Source organism: Podarcis vaucheri (assembly GCF_965113315.1).
Source record: "Podarcis vaucheri genome assembly, chromosome: 10".
NCBI lineage: Eukaryota > Metazoa > Chordata > Lepidosauria > Squamata > Lacertidae > Podarcis > Podarcis vaucheri.
The window spans coordinates 4,886,379-4,913,090 of NC_138748.1; the positions used below are offsets into that span (position 1 = coordinate 4,886,379).

Here is a 26,712-nt window from a genome sequence, read left to right on the forward strand (position 1 = left end):
TAGACCAGTGCCTTTTTTCTAGGGAGAAAAGGTGCTGATACCATGAAATACCCCTCTCAGCCGACTGGCTGTGGCTGCAGGCTGGGGGTCGATGTGGGGCGAATGCCAGGAGACATGGCCCTCCACCTCTGTGCCACATGTGAGGCCTTCAAGGAAACGGGAGTCCTCTTGGCGCTGCCTGGCCCTGCCATCGATTCTGCCGTCGCTGCCATGGACTGGTCCACGTGCTGTGTGCCAAGTGCCTTCCGCTAGCCTTAGAGCTGGCAGAGTGGCGGGTGCAGTGGCAGCCCAGCAGCTTCCTGCAACTATGCTACCGCAGGGTGAGGAGCAAGTGCCACTGCCGGGGCTGGCGGTGCCGAGGGGCCTGCCATCATGGGCACAGGAGAAAAGGCGCACCCCCCTTGCATGCTTGCTTTAGAAGCCATTTTTGGGGGAGGGGGGAAAGTGCCACTACCGTGTACCCGTGAGTACTGCAAAACAACAACCCCACACTGACATAGACCACCATTTTTATTCCATTTCCATTTGATTGTGGAAGGAAAAATAATACCCCTAAACTGCAAAACCGTCATAGACTAGAAGCAACCACAGTACTCCTAGAACAGCTAAAATACTTTAGCTACCTATTGCTGTTAAAATACCATAGAAGTGCTAAAACTTCAACCTAAAATACCCCGACTAAGCACCACAGTGCAAATATTAGCAGTTTTCTCACATCCAAGTGTTAAAGTTTCAAGGTTCCTGCAGACTTAGTAGCATTGTCCTATGCTAATTTTCACTTTGTTAAAGTGATGGCATAAAATCTATGCAAAGAAGAGCTGACCTGGGGCTTAATTTTCAGAGGAAGAGCAGCACAATTTGTTGGCAAAATGAAGTGCTGCGCTATCATTGTATCAAAGCCGTGTTTAGTTCTGACCAAAGTGGTGTTGAGATGGGCCTCCCAAACAGAGCCAGTGGATGGCTGGTGAGAAAGCACCCATCAGGAATGTCCCTTGAAGCAGTGGGGGCTGCTCCATTCGGGCTAATGGGGAAGTTCCCCCCCCCCAAACTCAGGCTGCTCTCAGGCACCCACACCTTGCCACTTTGCAGCCAGTTCAGGGGCTGATAGCTTCCTTAGTCCCAGTCTGCCCTTGTAAAACTTGGCAGGGAAGGGGGGCAAAACGAGAATGAGTGGACGCTGTGCCTCACTGGCTCCACCTGCTCTTTGGGGCCCCTGCCTTCCACTTCATTAGTCCCAATGGACACCACCTGCTGCCACCTTGATGCTGCTGAGTGAGGAGCATTCAGGGGGTCTGTCATGGATGCTTCAGTTGAGATTCCTGCATTGCAGGGGGCTGGACTAAATGACCCCTGGAAGCCTTCCAGCTCTACAACTGTATGACTCTATGTGCAACTGTATGTGGGACGTGGCCAATGGGAGTGTCGGGATGCAACGACCGTAGCCAGCAGGTGTTTTCCTGCTGCTTCTTTGTGGTTCATTAAATGTGTGTGGGATTCATCTGAACACTTCTAAATGCTTCAGTGTTGGAATGTGTATATTCTTACTGTACCTCATATGTATAAAGGCAGAGTCCAAAAGAGGACAGAACTCCTATACAATAACATTTGAAGGTCTAGAATAGCGGGAGGGACGTCAAGCATGAAGGTCACATGTGGCCCTCGAGGTCAGTCTGTTTGGCTCTTGGACTCTTTGGCATGTCCAAAGTCTGTTTCGGCGGCCTAATCCGGCTCCCGTGGCAGTTTATTTCCTGGGGCTTTTGCCTGGTTATAATGTGTCACTGGACAATGATAGTGCATTTTGCTTGCCTGGGTGTGTGTGTGTGTGTGTGTTAAGCTCTGCGTTTTGTGTTGCTAGAAGGTTGTTGGTGTTATGAGAAAGGAAGGAAGAAGCTGGGTCTGTTTAGCCTGGAAAAGAGGAGAATGAGAGGAGATATGATAGCCATCTTCAAATATCTCAAGGGCTGTCCCGTGGAAGAGGGAACAAGCTTGTTTTTCCAAATCTGGATGTTAGGAGATTCCAACTAAAGATCAGGAAGAACTTTCTGACAGTAAGTTGTTTGGCAGTGGAATGGTTGCAGAATCTCCTTCATTGGAGGCATTTAAGCAAAGGTTGGGTGTTCATCTGTCATGGATGCTTTAGCTGAGATTCCTGCATTGCAGGGGGTTGGGCTAGATGACCCCTGGGGTCCCTTCTAATTCCACAGTTGTTTGATTCTATAATTCCTGTCTCAGGCCAGACCTTTTAAAATTAGTTTGAGAAGCTTTTGTTTTGATCCCCCAATTCTAAAACACACAAAAAAAAGATGATTTAGCGACAGTCCCTAAACTGAATCATTTAGCGAGGGTCCCCGAGTTGAATTGCAAATTCATTCAGAATTTGGCTGCGCGACTGGCTGGTGTTCGCTGTTGCTGCTGTGTGAATAACGTCCATTGTAAAACCAAACTGAAGTGAATTTCAGTTCCGGACTGCGAAGAGCAAGCCTTGCAAGCGGAGCGCGAGGGCGAAGGAACGGGCCAAACGGCGGGGAGGCTCTTAAAATGCAACCTTATTCCAATTCCCCCCCCCCATGGGCTGGAGCAGGCAGATTTATTCCAGGACAACACAGGTTTTTTACAGTTGCTGAAAGTCCTGGGGCTCTTCTCTCCCCCCCCCCCCCCGCCTCGAGAGCACGCAGTTTCGGAAACTACGAGGGGAAAATGATCGTCAACATGGAAAAACTCTAAAACCAGTTTTCACTTTGCATTGGTAGTAAAGATCCCCGTTTGCACTTTGCATTCGCGACAAACACCCCCGTGATTCGCTGCGCGCTCTTTACTCCCCGCGCCGCCTCTTCCCCGCGGACGCTGCAAAGGCGCTGCTTCCCCCCCCCTTCCCGCGATCCTGGAATGTCGATGGGGAGGCGGGCCAGACCCCCAGCCCCGCCCCCTTCCCGCGAGCGACGTCCTCCCACTCCAATCCGCGGGAGGCGGGGGCGGGCTCTGCGGACTTTCCTCCCGTCCCTTTGGCCTCTCCCTTTGCGGGGGCGGGAGCGGGAGGAGCCTGGGAAAAGGGAGTGACGTGGGTCGCTCCCCCTGGATCACTTCTGCGGCTGGGATCCTGCGGGGCGCGAGGCGGAAGGAGCTTAGGAAGAAGGAGAGAGAGAGAGCGAGAGAGAGGAAGAAGGAAAGGGGATGGCTTTGTAAAGTTGGACGGAGGGGCGAGGCCTTTTCTCTGCTGAAAGTCCCGGTCCGCTTCCGACTTGGGTAAGTCCGCGGGTCTCCTCGTGTGCAGGAGGAGCTCGCCTGCTCTCCGGCTGCTTTTCCTGGCTTCCAAACGCGGCCGCTCTCTGGACAGGCTGCTCTGGGGATGCTGCTTAATTTCTCCCTTTCTCTCTCTCCCCCCCCTCCGGGTCTTGGCTGCCAAGCGCCCCCTCCCCACTTGTTGGCCATCGGCAGGGAGCGCCGAGTTGGGTCCTTAATGGGGGCTGAAGGCGGGGAAGGAGCGGGTCCTTCGAAGGGTGGAGAAATGTAAACTTGAAGACTGGGGGCGAGGGGGAATCCTTCCTGGGCTTTATTAAATCAGCTGCCCGGAAGGGGGGGCAGGGGGGAGCCAATCTGCAGGTAGAATCCAAACAGGTTGATCACACGCCAAAGAAATTGGAGTCTTTTCTCAAACCAGCGATGATTGGGCAATGCATGCAGTGTGTGTTTGTGAAAAATCATGTAGATGAAAGCATGGGGAAATATATTAAATATGAATATGGATGAGATTTGGTAAAAGGGGGGGGGGGAGATTTTAAGGAAGGTATATGCTCAAGACCTCCTCCTAAGGTTAGATGCAGCTTGGGAAGAACGGCCTACTTTTATGTTCACACTGGTGCTAAATGGAAAAGGTGATCTTGCAGTGGTGGGGATCTAGCAGGATATTGTGAAAACCTTGTCATGCTTGAGAGAATATTTTTGGCTGCTGGCTTCATGTCTCCCAGGCTAAGGTTCTATGTTTCACTAGACGAGAGGGAAGAAGTTTATTAGTCCGGTCTGTTGGTGCCAATAAAAATTTGCTTGAGGTTTAATTTAAGTTGGTAGCTTTTTAAAAACCAACGTGCCTAATCAAACCCCATACAGTTTCAAGGCTAGTGGAAGTGAACTTTCCAGATTCCTTCTGGATCAGCCTCATTGATTTTTGTTTTGGCTTCAGCAGTGTGTGAGTGGCTTGAGAACTGCAGTTTAATTGAATTAAAAAGTCATGGTTTTATTAATTTGGGATAAGGGTTGTTCTGTACAATAGGTACTTACGTTGTGTTTTTAATATTGCTATGTTTTCTGCTGCTTTTAACGCCTGTCAGATTTCTGCTGTCTCTGCCCAGTGGGGAGCGAGGGCTCCTGCGAACACAGAGTTCTTTATTTCTCTTCCTGCCTGTGAAACTGGAAGCTGCCATATATTCCAGCTAGACATCTGCCGTTTGCTTATTCACGGGAGCAAAACAAACCCACCTTCTTTTGACCAGTAAAAATGTTGGGCGGCACCATCTGAGGAAAGTTGGGAGAGAGTAAAATAAAGACTGACTGAAGCTTCTCTTTGAAGCTTCTGCTTGTTGGGTTGTTGGTTCAGTTTGGTGTCTTTAACCTCTGCTCTGGGATGTATGCAGCATGTGTCTTTGTGTGTGTAAACTGGTGAAATCCTATAACACTTGCACACTTTTACACTTGTGCAAAATACAGTTTTGGGAAGCTGTTCATTCCCAGTGACTTGGATCCCAGCAGGGTGGATTTGATTTAAATTACTAGTCAGTAAGACTTGATTTAAATCATTTTTTGACAGAAAGACTCTCTATCATTGATGGGCTGCCCTTCTCCCTCCTCAGGGAAAAGCCCCCAAGAGTCGCATACACGCTCCACGCGGCTCGTGAAAGGGAGCGCTGAGCAGTGCCTGGGATGCAGACAGGCTCTGCTCTGCGCTCCCTTTAAAGAATATTATTTTCCTTGCATTCCCCTTCTAAAAACTAGGTGCGTCTTATGGTCAGGCGCGTCTTATGGCGCGAGAAATACGGTGATCCGTCTTCTGAATTGTACCCTCCTTCTCCCCAAACCAGGCCTGTATTAACCATCTGTTTTGTTGGGGGTTGTGTGTAGGTTGTTGCCCGTAGAAGTGTTGATGCATATGAATTCTGTGGAGTTGGAAAATAGAGACTCCTGACGCTGTCCTCTCTTTCCTGGTAACAGGGTCTGCTTGTTTGCTCCAGATTGACCCAAAAGACAGGAACTGAGCAGTTCCTTCCGTTATCTGCTGCGTTTGCCTCGCCCCGGCTTCAAAGAGAGAAAGGACACGGGTCTTCAGTAGCAGCAGATCACTTTTGCAGGCCCACCATTTGTCTGTCCTACCTACAAGTGACTTGCAACTTCCATTTGAGAATCTTGGCTCTAAGAAAGAGCAGGGAAGCCCAGGAAACTGAAAAATAAAGCTTTGTTGTGATGGATAGAGGCAATCCTGTACAGCTGTAGTAGGGATACAGAGTGGTTTGCAGTGAAATAAGCATGGTGGTATCCTCTGCAAGGCAGATTCATCTTTCTGTTGAGACTCCTGGCTAACAAGTTTATTCATACGAATAAGAGTTCATTCATTTATTTAATAGACTTTGTTTCAGAATGCAGCATGTAGTACCTGATAAAATCAACCGGATAACACGTACAACATTAAAATGGCAAAAAGCCTAATACAGTAACAATGCGCCAAAGCAATAAAATCATACTGTTCTGTTTCAGACAGTCACTCCACACAGGGCAACTAGGAATAGCATCTTTAGACACGGAAGACTCCCAAATGTGTGAATGCCCCTCGCATGTAGAGTGGTAGCTCATAAGGAGTAGTAATAGACCAGAGAGTTGTTAAAGCTGGGCTCTGTCAAGTTCCTGATAACATGAAAGCCTGTTATGAACCAGCTTGAGAGGAGATGAGCTGCTGTGGATAAGCAGAGGAGGAGGAGGTGGTCAGTCAGTAGGTCACCATGGAGTAGGAGGAGGGATTGGAACAATTTAGAATAGCTTTGGGGTTGGTCTCCAGGGTGGTTCGATCAAATTCTTATTCTCATAATGGCTTGACTTGTGACTAATATGTTGCATATTAACGTAACACCTGCTGATGGCATGGTGGCATTTTCACTGAGCGCTACACCTGGGGCTGGGTCTTGTGGCTAAAAGTGTGAGCTGTGGGGTTCCTCTTTCAAGTTTTGTCATAGCCATTAGGACATCACGACCCCTTCAATATAGAAGTACAGTGGTACCTTGGGTTAAGTACTTAATTCGTTCCGGAGGTCCGTTCTTAACCTGAAACTGTTCTTAACTTGAAGCACCACTTTAGCTAATGGGGCCTCCTGCTGCCGCCGTGCCGCCGTCGCATGCTTTCTGTTCTCATCCTGAAGCAAAGTTCTTAACCCGAGATAATATTTCTGGGTTAGCGGAGTCTGTAACCTGAAGCGTCTGTAACCCGAGGTACCACTGTAGAGGTAGTCTACCTCATATTATAAAGATAATGGGGATAATATATATAAAGTGTGTTGGAGTGTTTGAAAGCGGTATAGCTCCATCAGTAAAGCAGGAGACTCTTAATCTCAGGGCTGTGGGCTTGAGCCCCATGTTGGGAGAAAGATTCCTCCATGTTGGACTAGATGGCCCTCATCGTCCCTTCCAACTGGCAGTGCCATGATTCTAAGGTTCTTCCCCTGTGTCTTGATGCTAAAGTTGACAAGAACTGGAAGTACTTTTAAGAAAAACAATCCATAAATACTAAGTCTAAAGTAAGCCCGCAACTTAGGCAGATGCTATGTTCTGGGGATTGTACCTGCCCCCTTTTATTTTATTGTTTTTTTGCCAAGCGCGTGAAGCTGAATGCGCACAAGTTAAATGCTTAGCGCAACCCATTCGTGGGCCCTGTCTTGCCAGCTGAAGAGCCACAGATTCTTTCTTCCCTGTTCTCTTGGTACTAGAGTGGACTCTTGGATGGCATTTTAAGAGATTACCTGTTTTCAGTAATGTGTGCAGAAGAGATGGGGGCCAAAACAGGCTGGCAACCCCAAGCTGTTTTTGAAGAGCTGAATAAATGGCAGAATGCCTGTGTGGTATACAGTGTTCTTCATAAGTAGCTTTTCTGATTCTAAAGGATAGCTTAAAGCAGTTTTCTAAACCATATTTATGGGGAGTGACTGATTCAAATTTACCTCATGTTTTTAATCTGTAGACAATTTTTAAGGATTTATGGCGCAGTCAGCATTGCTAGTTCTTTTTCCTTTAGCCTCGTTCAAGGTTTTGACAGTAAAATATGCACTGTGAACTGTTGGTTGTAGAACATGCAGAAGGGCATAAGTGATCAGCAAAATAAATATCTCTATTCCTGAAACTTCAGTGCAACAACAAAGGTGCTCATAAGTGCAGATATTCTGAACAGTCAAATAAAGCTGAAGTCAAAAAGCCTTGATGTACTGTAACATTCTCACCCTTTTAAATATACAGTGTATAGTTACTAACATTCTGTTACACTCTAGTGTGAGCAAGGATGGAGCTGTGCAAATAGAACTGCTTTTCAGAAACACACTGAACTGCCACGTGAATTGTGGTCTTCTTTGCTTTGCACATGTAAGTGAATGTTTCTCTCCATATATAGGGAAAAACTAAAGAATTCAGGGTGCTGTTACCGTGGGAGATAAACTGACCCTGGATGTGTAAAGATGGGCATTTGTCTGTGCGTGGTGCGAGTGTTTATTTGGACACAAATGCATGCTCCCCCCCACCCCCGTGCCCCCCTTGCACTCTGCAAGCATTCCTTATACCCTGCACCCATAAGCACCAGGAAAAGTAGTGAGTGTTTGGGAGACCCTAGAGACTGTAGTCTAGCCCTTCTCAGGCAGGGTGGTCAAGGTGGGACTGCTGATTCTGAAGCCCCCAGGAAGTTTGGTGAGTAGGGCAGATGGTCAATGGAAGTGGGAAGTGCCAGGGAGGTGGAAAAGATGAGATTTTACTTCAGTAGCTCAAAACAGAACAGTTGGCTCAAGTCTGCTGACTGGCTGGTTAGTCTCTCACCTGGAGAGCTTGGGCTTTTAAAGGAGAAAGTTATTTAAGTAGGAAAATTATTTTGAGAGGTGTAGGCTCTCTTTGGGCGCCTTCTGCTTCTACTTCATCCACACTGGTTTCTGTATTGCTGTCAGCAGCTGTTCCACAGTCCATGACAATGGAACAAGCCCACACCTGGAGATGTGGGGGAATTGGGGGGTGTGAAAGTGAAGATTTTATGAAATGTAGGCCCCATTTAAAGAAGTGTGAAGTTGCCAAATTCCTTTAACAATTTAAACAAAAAAGTGTGCCTATTTGTTTATAAAAACATTTCTAGACTGCCCTAAGGTGGTGTACAGCAAAAATTTCTCAGTTTGTACACTTCTTGCAAGCCAGGAGCAGTTTTCTTTGTTGTTGGAAGCTTGGGAGTGAAATACTGGCAGCACCCCTCCTCCCCTTTATATCGGTAAACAAAAGCTACAATTTTGGGTAAGATACATTTTGGTAAGATACATTTGAGGGAACGAGGATCCCAAAGGTGTCACCCCCCCCTTCCCATGACGGGGGCCTGCTTGGATGGTTCGTTTCCTTCCCAGGGGAGTGAGACTCACTTCTTCCAAAACCTCAACATTTTCTCACTCTTACTGGATGAGAAGTGTCACAGCAGCAGTCGTAAGTGACTGCCAGCTCTAGAAGAGGAATTTTATACTTGTGGAAGGTTTAGTTTTCGTATGTTTCGGGTTCCCTATGCTGTTTTTCAGGTTTTTTGTTTGGGAGATATGGTTGTAACACCCTCCTCAAACGACTGAGGGCAAACAAATTACTGGTGACGGCTGAATGTCAACTTTGCACTTGGTCGCATATTTGAGAACTAGTTCTTACTAAGGCAGTCTTAAGACTTGCATCTTGGGGATTGTATCCTAATACCCCAACTTTTCCACATGTCGGGCACGTTTTGCTTGGCAGAGCATCCCGTTATGTGAATCCCCATCTGCAGTCTTCTTAAGTGATACAGTCCAGACCTTATTGATTGATTAAATTTCTATACTGCCCTATTCCTGGAGGTCTCAGGGTGGTTCACAGAGTAAAATCAAAATATAAAACCATAAAATAACAACAACCCAATAATGCCCCCCCCCGCATTTACTGCCTTGTTGACAACATGACATTGGTAAACATGGCAGCCAACTAGAATATTGGCTTCCTTGCATTACAGCTGGGTCCGAGTGTGTATTGAGTTTTGCTTTTATACACAGTTTTGGGGTTCTGAAAAATTACAGAATTTATGTCACATTTAAAATTATTTTCTCATGTAGAAAATAACTGCTTTAGGCCAATAAGGAAATGGCACATGTTGAAATTAAGGTTTTCCTAATTTGTTTAACTGTACAGTCATACCTCGGGTTGCAGACGCTTCAGGTTGCATTTTTTCGGGTTTACGGACTGCCGAAACCCAGAAGTACCGGAACTGGTTACTTCCAGGTTTCAGCGGTTGCGCATGCGCAGAAGCGCCGAATCGCAACCCACAGACGCGGGTTGCAGACGTGCATCCCACACGAAACACGTTTGCAACCCGAGCATCCACTATAGTATGCTATTTACCAAATTATTTCATAAATGGCTAGGGTTATGCTGCTTGCTTTCCACCTTATTGTACAAGGACAACTATATTTTTCCTGTCTCTGTGACAAATACTGAAATACATTATACAGTCATTTAGTGCATGATCTGATGCATATGTAGGAGATGGTGTTGGTGGCTTTGCTAAAGGTTATCCAGTTTGATTGTGGCAGAACTGATACTTGAACCAAATACTTCCCTGCTTACACAGTTCATGCGATTAACTAACATGCTCCTCCACTATTTATCCTTCACTGAAATATGCCACACTTTCAGGCCAGTGTATGTGTTGCACATCCTAAGTATGGTTTTAGTGTCATTCTCCATTTCAGCGTCTAAGTCCTAGAACACATTCTGTTATGTATTTAACTCCTGTTAAACCTGAAGAAGGAGCCTAGAGGTTAGTCTATGGCATTTCCTTCCTCATTAAACATATTTGCAGTTCAAAGTTTTGCTTGATTTCTTCTACAGAAGCTAACTTTCAACACTGGTTTGTTGAAACGACTGATTCTTACATGTTGGCACATTTGAGAACTGATGCTCATCTATTTTGGTCTAATTGTTCCACAGCTATTAAGTATGCATTTAAAATCTTAGCAGTTTTCTATGTCTTACAGTCCTATAAACTATATGAAACAAGTCTGATTTCAGAGATTGTGTTGCATCTGCAGTTTTAAGTATACACATGGCCAAAATTGTCGCATATACCAGCTAAACAGAGGGAACAATCTAATTTCTGGTTTCAGAACTACACTTCATTGAAAAACTGCCAGTGAATTCTTAACCCTGAAAATTTGCTATCCCGTCATATCACTCCTCAGCAATTTCTGTTTTCTTCTTGGAATCTGCCGATGGACTTGCCCATTAAGCATCCAGGACTTACAACTTCAAAAGATTGTCACCTAAGCCATCAACACAAATGCCACTAGGATTTCACTCATAACGCTCTAAGTTCCTGATGAAACCAAAAGAGAGTGAGGCGGCTGCTGCCTTCAGAAATGTTATCTGAGACACTACAATTTTTTAGGTGCAGTGGTTCTCAAAACCTCTTTTAGGAAACCCTTGCCTCCTGAGGAATCTCTACGGATTGGGCTTGCATGTTGCAATGGATCCAGGGACACGTACAGAGCACAATGCGAGTCGCTTCATGCAGGGCACCAGTTGTAGGCCTCACCGTTGCCCTATATCACCTGAGAGCGCATCCTTGAAGGTCCCAATGTACTCCTGGACACTGCAGGAGAAAGCTGGCAGTGGGAGGCAAGTTGTCTGCCTGATCTTACTGAGGAAACCCTGAATGTATTTTCAAGGACCGGCCAGAAGTTGAACACAATTTGAAAACTTGTGTGTGTTCTCCCCATCTCTACCAGGCACTGGTTACGCAGAAGGAGATGTTAAAGAAAATAGCCTAATGCATGTTTGGGCAGCACCTTGAGGGGGGGAAAACCAGAGCCCTGTGTGAAATGCTCACAATGTTCAAAATGCTCACAAAGCTCCCAGCTATGTACAGTCTCTGCGTTTATTTATAAATCGTTCAGGAATGAGGGCCACAGCGTGAGGTTCTCATATGGATGGTATGCATGTCAAAAGAGGAGATGTCCCCTCAAGACTGCCTTTCCCCCCCCACCCCCACCCCTTCCTGTGAGGTTGACCTCATTTTCAGACTTCAAAGTGAAATCCAAACTCGGCTGCCCCTTTAAGGCTTCACAATTACTGGGTGACCTAGTTCTGTCCTACAGTTTTATGAAATTGGAATGTGATCATTCCCGCACCCCCTGTGGGAAAGCGAGGATTACTTTCAAGGTGTCAAAGGGATATCTCCTGGGGCCTCTTTGTTTATGAGGCAAATGAGGGATGCAAAACAAATGGCTTCTCGCTAAGTTGATTGGCCTCGAGTGAAATGTGAGCAGAGGGAAGGAGTATCATTTACCAGCATAACCATGGCAGCTGGAATGTATGTGGGGTGGGATGGCCTGTATATCACAAGGATTGACAGACAGCAGTGGTTCCCCTTCTGCTCTCTGCCCCTGATTCCGCTCTTTTTTAACTGCATTGTAGGTTACACATCGTAGTTTGAGTCTTTCTGCATTTGAGCAGCTAGAATGTAATGGTGTGCCCTCTATATATAGGGCCTACTTAAGGCTGACTTGCTTATTATCCAGTTGTTTGGGGTTTTTGGGTGTTCCTTGCCATCCCCTCCCCGAATCTTCTGGCTTGGCAGAGTTTTCACTGGAGTATGGCCAAATAAGAGAGTCTCTCTCCTGCTACTTGAAAGTGCTCCTGCTGTTTCTTATCTTCACCAAATTACAACCCAGATGAGAGTTGGGGGGGGGGAGGGGGTCTCAGTGTTGCTGGGAGTGTCCAGAAGATCTTGGGTGTGTGTAATCCCCTGCGGCAATATTCTGGAAGCAGTGAATATTAAGAAGCCTCCTGAAAGGGAAACAGCCCTGACCAAAACTGCTGGTTTGAAAATGTTTCTGGACCTTCAACACAAGAAGTGCTCATTATTTACTTTGGCTGGCCTGTGTACTTGGGCCCAGTGCAAAGGTTTGCTGTACTTGTGGGGAAATGGAATTGGTGACTTTTGTGGGTCCATGATGCATGTAGTGGCGGGAGCTGTGTTTTGCGTTGCCATGATGGTGCAGATTGCAGGAGTAGTGTGCTTGCCCCACAAGTTGTACCAGTCGTGCCTCAGTACTATTAGGGATCAGCCTTAGGTCTATCACAACATGAAGATACCTTTTTAAGTAGAAATCTGATAATCGTGGTGCAAACGGTTTACACATAGTTAAATGATATTCAGTGCATTTGTTTTCCTTCCCCGCTTTCCTACCTAAAGATAGCTCTTTAAAAGGTGTTGCCTCTCTGGTATCTTAAAAGTAGTATGCGTCAATATATTCAGTTTCTTTAAAAACATCAAATATAAAAGATTATGTTCGATTTTGCGGGCTTTGCCTGTATGATGTGTACTTTAGTTTTACATAGGACTGCACAACAGTCTGTCAGTCTTATTTTAAAGTATTCATTATGTTTTACCTTTTAGCTGACATTATGAAATTTTCTAACATGTTGAGGGGGTTTACAGGCTTATGTTGGCCCTACTGTGAGCTTGAGAAGGAGCACCATGCATGTGTTGGAAGAACACATGTAAAATTCCATATGTGTGCGTGTGTGGCGATCCAGATTGGCCTAGGATTCTCTCCCCACAATCCTGTTGGAGGCACTCCGTCCATACGCTCCTTTCTCATGGTTGTGAGGCCTTGTCGGTGTGCAAGTAAGTGTTGAGGGGGAGGCTAGCCCATGCAGTCCCACAATTCCTCCATGTTGGGTTTAAATGTGTGAGGGCTTTTGTATGACCAACGGCTTGCCCACGCCAAACCACAAGGAGGATAGCTGTGGATTTGAACTTGGGGTTCCTACATCAAACTTCCTACATCAGTTGCAGATGGTGAGGTGGGGTGGCAGTGCTCATCTTGCCTCCTGAGAGCTGACTCACTGCTTCTTCCCAAGAAGAAGAGGGGAATGGGTGACACAGCAGGGAGGTTAGTGTGGTGCAGGCACACTGACGGGAAACTCACTTGGCTTTGCCCATGTGTTCGCACCACACTGGCTTTCCCATCACCGCAGCCCTCTGCTCCCTAGCCAAGTGCAGCCCTTCTGGCCTCTCTGTTTGGCTGTTGGGACTTTCTGGGGGCACACCTTTCTCCAGCCTTGCTTTGTACCCTCCTTGAGTGTTTTTGCCTGGTTGGAATGTGATCTTGAACTCTGATAATGCTTGCCTTTGCTTGCCTGGATGGAGGATAGAGAGGGAAGTGTTGGCATGTGCAGACGCTAGCCTACTGTACAATGGTAAAATTCACTGTCAACACTTTTACCACGAATCATAATGAATAGAATGATCTGAAACTATTTGAATATATATAAGCAACTGGGGGGAAAAACCCACTTTGTGAACTAGAGGCTTCATTTGTCAACACTCACCTTCACAGTCCTCATAAACAATACCTGCTTCCTAAGGTAATGAGCAGAATAAGTATTAACCCATATTAATGGGTGCTTAAACGGAGGATTACTGTCCAGCCAATTAGCCTTGTGAGAAGCCTGTGGCTAGATTAGAAGTGGAGCTGAAATAAATAAAGTAGAAGTCCCCCCCTTTTTATTAAGTTCATTGGACTTTATAAATTAGAGTCATGTACATGCATGTTTACTTGGAAGTAAGTGCCAGTGTTATTGAGTGGGCATTTCTTCCACACAAGTGTAGGATTGCAGCCCTAAACACTTACCTTTCCCGCCCTGACCTGGCCACAGTGATCCATGCGACAGTCATCTCCAGGCTTGACTCCTGTAATTTGCTCTACGCGGGGCTGCCCTTGAAGCTGTCCCAGAAACTCCAGCGGGTGCAGAATGCTGCAGCGAGGCTCCTCACGGGGTCTCTGCTATGGGAGCATATTCACCCAGTGCTTTTCAAGCTGCACTGGCTGCCGGTGGAGTACAGGGTCAGATTTAAGGTGCTGCTTTTGACCTTTAAAGCCCTTCACAGCCTAGGACCCTCGTACCTATGGGACCGCCTCTCCCGGTCTGACCCACGGAGAGCCTCAAGGTCCATAAATAGCAACACCCTAGTGGTCCCGGACACTAAGGAAGTTAGATTGGCTTCAACCAGAGCCAGGGCCTTTTCAACTCTGGCTCCAGCCTGGTGGAACTCTCTGCCTCATGAGACCAGGGCCCTGCAGGATCTGATCTCTTTCCGCAGGGCCTGTAAGACAGAGTTGTTCCGCCTGGCCTTTGGCTTGGAGCCAATTTGATTCCCTCCCTCCCTTTCTTTCTTTTTTCCTTTCCTTCTCCTCCTGCGATGAGGCTACATTTTAATGTTTCCATATTTTAATGTTGTATTTTAATTTTGTTTTTAAGTTGTAATCATTCAATTTGTTTTTATTATTGCTTGTAAGCCGCTCTGAGCCTGGCCTTGGCTGGGGAGGGTGGGGTATAAATAAAAATTATTATTATTATTAATTGATGTGGAAACAGTGCTTGGATGATGCACCAGAATTCACATCATGTTTATGACATCCGCGTGATGCAATCAGAGAGGGCTGGAGTTGAGCTAGGGTTCAAAATCCCCCCCCCCCCGGACAGTCTTCCCCCAGCCTCTCTTTCAGCCTGACCTGCCACACAGGGGTTTTGTGAGGATAAAATGAAAACAAACAAATATCCATTTATGTCGTTGAGAGTGAAAATCTACAGTAGTATCGTGGCTTTTGTTTGTGTGTAATTAGAATTGTTTGAAAGTACTGATTTCACCCAGTTGCCTTACCATGTTGAACTGTGTTCGCCAGCAGGTTACTTCTCATTTGAAGATTGGGTGGTGGTGGACGTGTGTGTGTGTTTTCCCATCTACACTGCTGATAATGTTCACAGTCCTCTTGCTTCCGATACTTTTCCAGTGCAGGCCCATTTGACTAGTTTAATGACATACCCTGCAAAGGGAATTCAGCTGTGAAAACTCCTTGCGATGTTGTGAAGTTGCCTCTTCGTTCTTACCCAGATGAGCAAGCTGACTGGTATTTTTTGGTTTTGTCTCAGTCGAGGGAGGGTGGCTGTCTAAATTATATTTCTTTTTCCAAATTGTAAGGGAAAAAGTGATCATAGCTGCTGTCATGTTCTATTTTGTGTCTCTGTGTTGGAATTTTCCATAAATGAGTCTTGCCATCCAGATAAATCTTGTGGTTGTCTCCTTGTGCTGTGCATTGTTCCTCTGTGGGCATATAGTCTTTTTCTCACACGTGTAGCTTCCCAGATGTTCCATTTGTTTCTTTGGCTGTTGATTGGAAAAGAATGGATGCCAAAGCGCTTAAAATTGCAAGTAACATTTCTGATAATTGTCCAAGGGAAACAGGAGCTATGAGGTTAACTGTCCTGAAAAGACATGCTTCATGTAAAACAGATCACAGCTATATGCCTTATCACTTCCCTGTTCATGCAAAAGGTTTGTCTGTATTTAATAAAATCCTGTAATACTTGGCAAATCATCCTGTGAAGTGGAATATGTGATCTGATTGCCCAGAAAGCCAGGGGCATGCTCCGTGCTTTATGGAGCAATTGTGTTAGTCAGGGCTACAATTGGTGTTAACAGTGTGCAAGGTCCAAATGTTATGGACATGTGCCACAAAGTTATGGCTCCTTGGCATCTGTCCTTGAGAGTTTGGAAACGCAGCTCATGGTTTCATAATGTATATGTTAATAATAATAAGCTCCAGTGCAGCATTGGTGTACACATGCTGAACATGATTACAGTGGTACCTTGGGTTAAGAATTTAATTCGTTCTGGAGGTCCGTTCTTAACCTGAAACTGTTCTTAACCTGAGGTACCACTTTAGCTAATGGGGCCTCCCGCTGCTGCCTTGCTGCCACCATGCGATTTCTGTTCTGTTCTGTTCTCAAAGTTCTTAACCCGAGGTACTATTTCTGGGTTAGCGGAGTCTGTAACCTGCAGCGTCTGTAACCTGAAGCGTCTGTAACCCAAGGTACCACTGTACTGTGTAAAGTGTTTAGGAGGGCTAGTGCTAGTTAAATACCAGTGTGTTTTGGCCACTTGATACTGGTTTACAGTACATAGCTGAATGAGGTTAAATCTCTCACTATTGTGGTTCCCAGCTAAGTAGAACAGGGTATTGAACTGCAGCACTATGAAGATGTCTCAGATTTTTAACAGGAGAATCTTTATAAGGTTTTGTGTAGAAAGAAATTAAAGTTAAATATGTTGGTTTGAAGTGCAGATGGTTGCATGGTTCTGCCTCTACAATACTTACTTCAAGGAGCCCCCCTTATGCCCCCTTTCCTCCAAGGAACGCAAGAAAGGTGTACCTCAGGCATCCCCAACCTTCGGCCCTCCAGATGTTTTGGACTACAATTCCCATCATCCCTGACCACTGGTCCTGTTAGCGAGGGATCATGGGAGTTGTAGGCCAAAACATCTGGAGGGCTGCAGGTTGGGGATGCCTGGTGTACATGGTTCTTGCCTCCGCATTTTATCCTCGAAACAGCCTTGTGAAATATGATGAACTGAGACAGTGGCTGGCCCAAGGTCACCCAGTGAACTTGGCTCAGTGGGCATTTGACACACTGACCGTTATACCACACTGGTGGTGGGGGAAATGCTTAGCTTTTGTACACAGAAGGCCTGAGGATCCATCCCTGGCCTTTTTACAGTTGTAAGGATGTCTGATAGCATGATTGGGAAATATCTTTGCTTATGGTTGTGGAGAGCTGCTCCCAGTTATAGCTGACATATATAGTTATAGCTGAGGTTGAATGAACTACTCTTCCAACTTGGTAAAAGGCAGCTTCAAATGTTAATATGGAGGGGGCCACTTAGGACCAGCTGGTTTACAGAAACAGGTCAAAATGTACACCCAGGTGCTGTGATGTGAAAGCCCAGCAGTGGAACACCTCAATCATCCTTGGCAGGATTCTTCCAGTCTTGTGGGTGGCTTACAGTTGAATTACTGTGCTGTTAGGCTCCACTGAAAGCTAAAGGTGATTCAAGAAAATATCTTTAGGAGACTAGCCATGGGAGATGGAGGTATATTAGCTTTACAATTTAGTATTCCACACATTTATCATATAAAAGAAAAATAATTAAAGAATCCAAATATCCCCCCCCCCCTTATGACTTCCCTCAGCTTCCCTTTCTGGTTCTTTGAATATTTGCTACTTCTGCTTAATTTCCAAGTTGTTGTTTCTTAACCTTTACCTTTGTTTTCTGAATTGTAAGTGTTTACTCAAACCCTACTAATGAGTCCAATTCTTTACGATGTTTCTGTAAATACAGCATAAACGGTTCCCAGTGTTTTTAAAGTCTCTATTGTCATTGTCTCTAAGTCCCGCCCCAACTTGATACGTATTTTATTTCCATTAAAAATTATACACCACTTTATATCTATCATCTATCTATCTATCTATCTATATCTATCTATCTATCTATCTATCTATCTATCTATCTATCTATCTATCTATCATCTATCTATCATCTATCTATCTTTAGGATGGGTATTCATAGGCATCCTTTGTTTTGGGATGCGGCCTGTCCTATTGTAATCCTGGGATGGAAGAATCTGCATGACTGTGTTCCTGACTGCACTGGAAGCTGTGGAAGAACAGGACCCATTTTTTGGAGCAGACAATGGCAGCCTAGCTCTGAGCAACTCCAGTCAAGCCTTACGAGGAGAATAGGAATGAAAAGGTGTGCTGATGCTCACAACATTTCTTCTTCTCTTAATGTATTTCTGTCTACCTCTCACACATTTTCATGTGTGAATGCTTTGTGTTAAAACAAACTATTTTCTTTCTTTGGGTCCTGCAAGTACAAAGATGTTAAAAAGTGTTGCAATTTTTGCAGTTTAGATATTGCTGTAATAACAAATAGCAGGCATGTGTTCACTGTCTCACTGCCAGTAGCATAAATGGATTTTGCCCTAGTTGTCTTGCAATGTGATTTTGCCCTGGGCTTATCCTCAAGATAAGAGATAATACAATTGGCTTCTATTTCCAAGAATGGTTTTGTAAACCCCTTACTTTAAGTAGCTTTGTTCAACGGAGATAACTCAATTGCTTTTTGCTCTTCTGTGGGGATTGTTGTGAGACGAATGCTTAAAAAATATTTTTATTCGGAAAAGCAAACCTGCCTCATGATTTTAGTAAAGGGTCGAGAGGAACAACTGAAATGTGGTGCTGGGTCAGGAACAAACCTCTGCACTTTCAAGGTGCTTGGGGCCAGGGCCGGTCCTTCCATGAGGCAAGGTGAGGTGACTACCTTGGGTGGCAGTATACAGAGGGGCAGCAAGTCCGGCCTCCAAAGCACGGTTCAAAATTAGCGGGCACCAGTTGCATTTTGTGATTGCTGCCTTTGGCACCTAGCATCTCCACCTCCCTGGCCAGGTGATTCAGTGCCTGGTGGCACTGGGCAGGGCAGACTTATCTTTTGCTACTGCACTACTCTGCAAAACAGATGATTTACCCAGTAGCGCAGCAGCTAAAGACTCGTATTTGTTTTTTGCTGCTGCTGAGCAAATCAACTATTTTGCTACCCTGCAGACCCCGTGAATCACCTGGCAGGAAAAAAAAATTGCTGCTGTGAATCAGGTGCTTGGTGGGGTAGAGTTCAGACCCCCGATTCACCCAGCAGCATTTTTTATTTATTTTTTTGCTATGGGGCTGCCTGGTCTGGTAGCGGGGAAGCATTTTTTTATTTTTTTTGGTGCCCACAACCTAGGTCCCAAGAGCCACATGGCTCCTAGCATTCCCATCCCAGTTTCTAACACTGCTCCAAGGAACTCACTGTGTGTAGATTTTCATTCTTCTCCTTGTTCCTGATGTAGAGCTTCACCGTCTCCTTCTTCTCTGTCTGGGGTGTGCATGCACCATTTTGTGGTTTGCCTCAAATGCCAAAATGTCCTGGGCTGGCCCTGCTTGTGGCAGCTCAGAAAGCAGCACAGAAAAGAATAATCTCTGTTCTCTTCTTAAGTATAGTTGAGGCTGGGAGCGGTAGATCGTCCCTGCAGATTGAAGGCCCCTCAAACACAGTGTAACTGCTGGAATGATCCCTCTCCACATCTGTGCTTGAGAAGAGGGCTGGGGCAAATATATGCTTGTCACTTGGTGCTTCAGAAGCCCTTAGAGTGCCTCTGGCATGCAATGCAACTATGGGCTTCCATCTCAGGAGATAAGATCCGGGGGTGAGTAGGACTGTTGCATGATGAATATAGCAAGAGACATTGTGAACCCCAGAAAATGGGTATGCAATAAATTAAGAATCTTGTCCTATGTACTTTAGCCCCATATTTTCAGCTCTGTTTATTTGTTATGCAGACCATAAATACTTGATGCAGCATAGTTCTCAAGATGACCACAGCAGAACATAGTGGGTGGTATTCAACTAGGTTTTACTCAGAGGAGACTTATTGAAATTAATGGGCCTAGCTTAGTCATGTTGTTTAATTTCACTGGGGCTACTCTGAGTAAAACTTAGTTGAATACCACCCAATATATATGGACATGTATTGTGCCTTTTAAAATAAGAGTATAACAAAGCCTATAATTGTAGTTTAGAAATACAACCATATTTGAAACAGCTTCATTTGTACAGACTTACATATGACTTACTGTTTTTTCTCAGTCCTGAAAACATTCACTTTTGCAAACAATTTTCTTTTTCTTTTTTGTATGAAAAAGTGTGTTTGAATAGTCAAAGAATGACTGTTGGCCACTTACCCTGATAAACTGCTGTTCTGAGCAAAGCTGGACCTTCAAACTCTCCTTTATGCCTTGGAGTGCATATACAATCCTGCCAGTTTTGCTTCAGGCTGATTGTATTATTCCTGTCCAAACAGTTCCCAGCATGCGAGTAGTGTTTAATTTGTACAGCAGATCTAATTCTGAGTTACTCCTTTAAAGCTGAGACTGGTTGAAATGAAAGGCAATTATGGTTAGCTTGAAACTGCTTGCCTGGTGTAGAAATAAGAAAGATTCTTGCAATTACTTTTATTGTGATGAGATCCCCTTGAGAGCAAACCACTCTCGCGGGTGTCTCAAAACAACTCTGACTGAGTGCTGCTAACATAAAAAGCAGATTTAAACATTTCAGCTGTTGGGCATTACAACAGCTGTGAAATAGACCATAACTGGAGGAAAATCCACTTGAGCGACAGTTTGCCTTCATTTACTCAGAGGAAATTCCAGTCCTTCATATGGGTAGCACAGTTCTACTTGAGGGCAGTATTTGTTCAGTTGTTTTTTTGGTTTTTTAAAAATGATTTTATGGGTGGAGGTTGTTAAATGAACATTGCAAATGCAATGCAATACTAAATGAAAGTTCAACAGCATGAATCGGTAGCCCAAAGCATGGTATTTACAGTAGCTTTGCCTGCAAGCTCGCCAAAGCACCTATGCTTGATTTGCCAGTCTGCACACACACCTTTGTCTTTTGGACATGTTTGAAAAGCAGGGCAGAAGACTTTGCATCTTCATCATATAGCCTTGCAAATAGTCTGGGAAAAGCCCTAGCTAACCAAGTTACCATGTTACCTATGCTATTAAGAGTGAAGGGCAGAGAAAGAACCACACTCCTACTATATAACGTCTTTGCCTAAGTCAGTGTTTCCCAAACTTGGGTCTCCAGCTGTTTTAGGAATACAGTTCCCATAATTCCTGACCACTGGTTCTGCTAGCTAGGGATGATGGTAGTTGTAGTCCAAAAACAGCTGGAGACCCAAGTTTGGGAAACACTGGCCTAAGTGGTTGGAAGCTATTCATCTTGGGTAATGTCAGTCTTGATTTACAGTAATAGGTAGTTGGAACTTGTGCTGAACTTAAGTTATGTAAAGAAATAAAGAGGCGTGTATCTTGTTAATCTTTTAGTGGATTGACACTTTAGGTGGGATTGGGGAACCTGTGGCTCTCCAGATGTTGTTGGACTACAACTACCATTATCCCTGAGCACTGGCTAAACTAGCTTGGGCTAAGGGAGTCCAGCAACTTCTGGAGCACCACCATGCGTTCCTCATCCCTGCTTCAATGTGTTTCAGTGTGTTGAAGCCTGTCCTTTTTACCCAGAGCATTTTCTGCTCCATTGTCTTGGATACCCCTGAAATTCCACAGAGTGCCTTGGGTATCATTGTGTTTAGGACCCGTGGGCAAAAATTGCATGTGCAACTGAATGATTTCTAAGTGCAGGTGCTGTCCTTTGCTATTTGTAGCACATGCAATTTTTGCCCACGGGTCCTAAACACAAGGATATTTTCAAACATCTGACATTGTCCATCTGGCCACTAATAAATCTTTTTGTCTGAATCAAAGTCAGTTTGGTTTGGGATAATAGACTGAGGCAATGGAGCTACAATATCTGTGCTATTAATTGAATCTGCACCATTGTTGGTCATCAGTACCTTATCTCAGTTATCCTCAAACAACTCTGCAAGGTAGGTCAATGTTAATCCCCATAGTACGGATGTGCAGTTGAGAGAAGGGGGTTTCCTCCTAAGTGTGATCATTATAGAGATGAGATCTGAAAGAGACTAGTCTCTAACGTGCTGGATGAGTTTGCACATCACATTAAACCATAGCTAAAAGCAAACTTTGGTTTAACTCATTGCACAGACTGCTGCTGCAATGCTGTCTTGCTCAGCAGCTCCACCTGTCCTGCTGTTGCCAGGAAACAAGCCATATTCTGGCTGGTCATAATGTCTGAACCTAGGCTCGTGTCTCTCCAGACAAGCCATTAGCTGTAAGCCAAGAACAAACCTTAGTTACCACTCATGGTTTGTCATAAGCTTGGTTCTTGGAGTGGGGGAGGAACAGAGAACATTTGAGCAGCTTGCACATTCACATTAAACTGTTGTTTGTTTTGAACTGTTGTTTAATACGATGTGTGACCAGGCCTTTCAATAATTTAATAGACACTTTGGCTTGCATTGACTTGTAAGAAAAGCCCACAGATATATGCTATGAGCTGACCACTGTGTGAATAAAAGCATCAAGCAAGTTTCGTGTAGTAAGTTACAAGGGCACACAGAAATTGGAAAAAGCAAACCATCTATAATGATTCTGTCAAGGGGCATCAGCCTTAAGAGAGGATTTGACAGATCTTTCCCCCCTACCACTGGAAACTGGCTTGTAAATGTAACTAGTGACACTGTTTAATTGACAGCGTGATGCTGGAGAAGTTTTGGGGGCCATCTGCTAGCAGCCAGGATCACGAGGCAAAGCTTATACAACAAGAAGCAGCCTAGAGACACTGGGATGCTTCACAGGAATCCTTCAGTTAATTTAGCCTTTTAGGCTTTAGGGAATTGCTCTGGCTGGTTGCTTGCAATTACTTCACAGTGCGTCAGCTATACTTTTAAAGCTCACTGAGCAACAGTTCATAGAGATCAGTTGCTGAATAAAATTCTGTGGCTCTTGAGCCCTGTCTTAGCATGTTTGTTTGCAGTTTAACAGGAAAAGGGTGGGAAGAGAACCTGTGACCTTGTGGAGCTGAATCCTGTGGTCTTGTCACTGAGCACATGATTTTTTAAAAACAAGGGCGCAGTGGAATTCTCACCACACGTGTATCCATTAAATTTCTTTTCATCAAACCTATCTCCAAAAACCATTTGTGTACTGTATGGTAGTAGTGAGAGCGGAGAGACAGCTCTGTTTGATGATCATAAACCTTATGTTTGAATTAACAGTACAATGAATCATGATAAAATGTGAAAGGATAATGTCGTCCAAACAAGATGTCTTTTATAGGGAATCCCTGATGGTGTATACAGATGTTATTGGCATGGGATTCAGTGTTACACAGTGATTCCATTTTGTTCTCCTGGTAGTTAAACAATGTCAGCCGCTTTTGGCAACTCCATAGAAAACTAGCAGCTACTTTGTGGATGGACAGAGGTTGTGTCCTAAGCAACTTACGGTAGATTTTGAATAGTTATTGCCCTTCATTCCTGTTTAAGGTATTTATTTTTAGTAAGTGTTTACCTTTTAGAACAAATAAAAATGGGCTTAACCCACATAGCTTGCCTCACAGTGTAGGGTAAATATTCCAAAATAACTGCAGTAGCGTTGTTTTTGGCTGCCACCCACTAACTGTTTTCTCCAAAGCAGTCTATTTGAAGTCTGTGGGATTATCACAAGACGAGTGAGTAGGTTGTAGCTAGCAACCAAAGCAGTGCAGGCTTTTTCTTCTCCTCTCATATATATTGAGAGAAACGGCCCATGGGAACATTTCAGGTTTTGATTCTGGAGTTAAATTTGCATTGTTTCTCCTGTAATTTAAAATTCTGACTCCAATTACCGTATTTTTCACTCTATAACACGCACCCGACCATAACACGCACGTAGTTTTTAGAGGAGGAAAACAAGAAAAAAAATATTCTAAACGAAACAGTGGATATATGATTTTTGTGGTTCATTCTGTGGCCACAGACATGTGATCTGACAGTGAGTTTGGAGTAGCCCAATGCAAAAATCCTGAGGATCCATGTGGATCCATGCTTTGTAACCATGTTTTTGCACCACTGCGGCCCCAGGCAACAGTGGGTGCGTGATTTTTTTGGTGCAAGATGTAGCCATGGACATGCTATATGATCTGATGGTGAATTTGGGGTGACCCAGTGCAAAAATCCTGAGGATCCATGTGGATCCGTGCTTTGTAACCACGTTTTAAGTGGGGAGGGAAGGAAAAGCACTCAAGGGACAAGGAGCACGCGTGGGGTGGGTGGAGGAGGATGCTGCTAATAATGAAGAAGAGGGGTTTAAGGGGAGAAGGCTCCTCTCCTCTCCCACTTTGCTCCTTTAAAGAAGCAGGCTCTCTGTCCCTCTCTCCTCCGCACTCAGCGGCTCTTCTCCCGCTTTGCTGTTTCAAAGCGAGCCACGGAGGAGGGAAGGAAGGGGAACCATGGATCCTCTGCTCACGACTGCTGCAGATCCTCACCACCACCCGTAGGCATTCGCTCCATAACACGCACAGACATTTCCCCTTACTTTCTAGGAGGAAAAAAGTGAGTGTTATGGTGCAAAAAATACGGTATTTTCTCTTTTGCCTGTGTCCCCATTCTCACTGTTTAAATGGCCATTGGAGGGCCGTTTCACACATTACACAGCGGGAAACGCTGGCGCCCTTGACAGGGTACCACAGCCAATCCCACAAATGATTTGTTAAACGTCATTTGCACTTTGTATTTGTGTGTGTGTGTGTGGAGTATAAACACAAAACATTTTAAAGATATGCATGAATTATAATGTTTGAAGACTCCCTGTGAAATTTTGATTCTCATTTTAGATTTTCATATATGTAGGCTTTGTTTGTCTTATTAGGAGCACCTGTTTAATTCATATGATTTCCTGATAAATGCATCAATAACTCGATTCCTCTATCCTTTCCATATTAACTATTGTATGTGTGTTGCTATGAGACCTTCTGGTCAAAGGGGGGCTGGTCTTCAACAAATACATACCTCATTTCCTTAAAGCAAATACTTGGTATAAATGTTTATGCAAAATATTGTTTATTAATGTAATTTTTTTAAGAGGACTTCAGCTAAGCGGAGAAGTTAATGAAAAATGTAGCTTGTGACATTGAACTCATTATTTGTAGAATATGTTTTTCTTTTGTGTGTATGTGTGGAGATTAATGTATGCTTAGAGCGGCAATCCTGGCTATATTTATTTTTACTGCTTTTGTATTTCTTCTGTGCAGCTTAGGAAAGCTTTCTTGTGTTTTCTAGTGTGAGCAAAACTTGCTTAGTAAGCTTCTTGGCTATATGGTTTTTTGAACCTATTTCTTTCTGGTCCCAGTTCAACACTCTGCCCATTATATATCATGACCTACAGTTTGAAGACGAAAGAGGCTTGTACTTCTTTGTAGTGGTAGCACTGCTGCTCATGGGTGCAGCCAGGATACTGTCCATGTGGCTTCAGTGGCCAGGAGTGCTGAGAGCCTTGCCAATTACAGCTGGAAATGCTGATAATGTCTGCATCTGCAAGTGCATGTAAATATGCATGTGTGGCTCTGTGTGTGTATGGCTTAAGACCCAAGTACTTGAAGGAAGAATGCCTTCCTCAGTGCCAGGAAACCAGTGATTTAAGATCTACAGGACAAGGCCCTTTGTGTGTTACTGCCACACAGGATGGGTTCTCCTAAATGGTGGTGTCCTATTGGAACTTCCTCCTTATTAAGTGTGTCAATTATTTTTATTGATTTTCCAAATTTCAACCTGGTTACGCAGAGTGGGATGGCGGTTTCACTTAGCGATATATCGCTGGTGAAACTGCCACTGCTTTTGAGTCCCTCTGCTAGCAGCACCTTTGGCCAATGTCATTCCTATTAATGAGAGGTTGAGATACAACTTATGTTCAAGTCCATTGTCTCTTTTTTTTAAGGAGGGGGAAGAATAAGCTCTAGTCTCCAACGACATCCATCGAAACAGCCGGGCTCCCCACCCACACTGCTTTAAGTCTTCTTTTAAATATCAAAGTTAGAAGTGAGGATGGTTTGATTTATTATGTATCTCTTTAAATCTTGTATTTGGATAGGGTTGCCAAATCATAAACTTAAGAACTTCCATAATATAAAACATAGCAGAGAGACCCCCTCTCCTCCATCCACCACTACCAACACAGAATAAAATCTTCTCCTGATTTCAAACCTCACTTCAATGCAGCTGGATAGTCTACAGTTCTAGTGTCCACATCTCCTTTACTTAATGTCAATTATGAGCCAATCATTAGGAGAACCTCTGCTTTTGATGGCAGTCAGGAGGGTTTGCATCATGGCGAAGGTGCTAGAGACTCAACACCGTCCACCCCTGTGCTGACCCATGTGGGAGCGAGTCATTGAGGTGACCGCAGGTCAGCCTCTCCCCTGTACCCTCAGAGGTTTCAGGGAATGATTTAAAGTTCTCCCCCCCTTCGTCTGAGCCTCTGTCCGACGTGAGAGAGCCACCACCATCGCACAGAACTGGAAACCGGAGCTCCCTCCTTATTGAGATCAGTCTGTCCCCCCCTTACGTGTCTTCAAACAGCAGCTGAAAACCTATTTGTCCCATCAGCTCTTCCGTATACCTGAAGGAGTGTCTCCACCCCCATTGTTCTACCTGGACACTGAGGTCCAGCGCCGAGGGCCTTCTGACAGTTCCCTCACTGCGAGAAGTGAGGTTACAGGGAACCAAGCAGAGGGCCTTCTCGGTAGTGGCACCCGCCCTGTGGAACGCCCTCCCATCAGATGTCAAAGAGAACAACTACCAGACCTTTAGAAGACATCTGAAGGCAACCCTGTTTAGGGAAGCTTTTAATGTTTGATGGACTACTGCATTTTAATATTCTGTTGGAAGTTGCCCAGAGTGGCTGGGGAAACCCAGCCAGATGGGTGGGGTATAAATAATAATAATAATAATAATAATAATAATAATAATAATAATAATAAATTATTTATTTATTTTTTATTATTTGAACATAATAAGAGTAACATAATATGTATTTGTATTTCTACTTGTATTTTATAGAAAATCATTTCATATTGACCTGTCAGCT

At 44.6% G+C, this 26,712-nt stretch overlaps 1 protein-coding gene across 1 annotated transcript in view; it reads left to right on the top strand.

Moving 5' to 3' along the window:
* The first annotated feature begins 3,093 nt into the window (after nt 1-3,093).
* Nucleotides 3,094-26,712, top strand: part of PPFIBP1 (PPFIA binding protein 1) — a 120,358-nt gene continuing 96,739 nt past the window's right edge. Inside the window, exon 1 of the mRNA XM_082240083.1 lies at nt 3,094-3,243. The gene's annotated coding sequence lies outside the window, so the exon portion shown is untranslated. The remainder of the gene's footprint in view (nt 3,244-26,712) is intronic.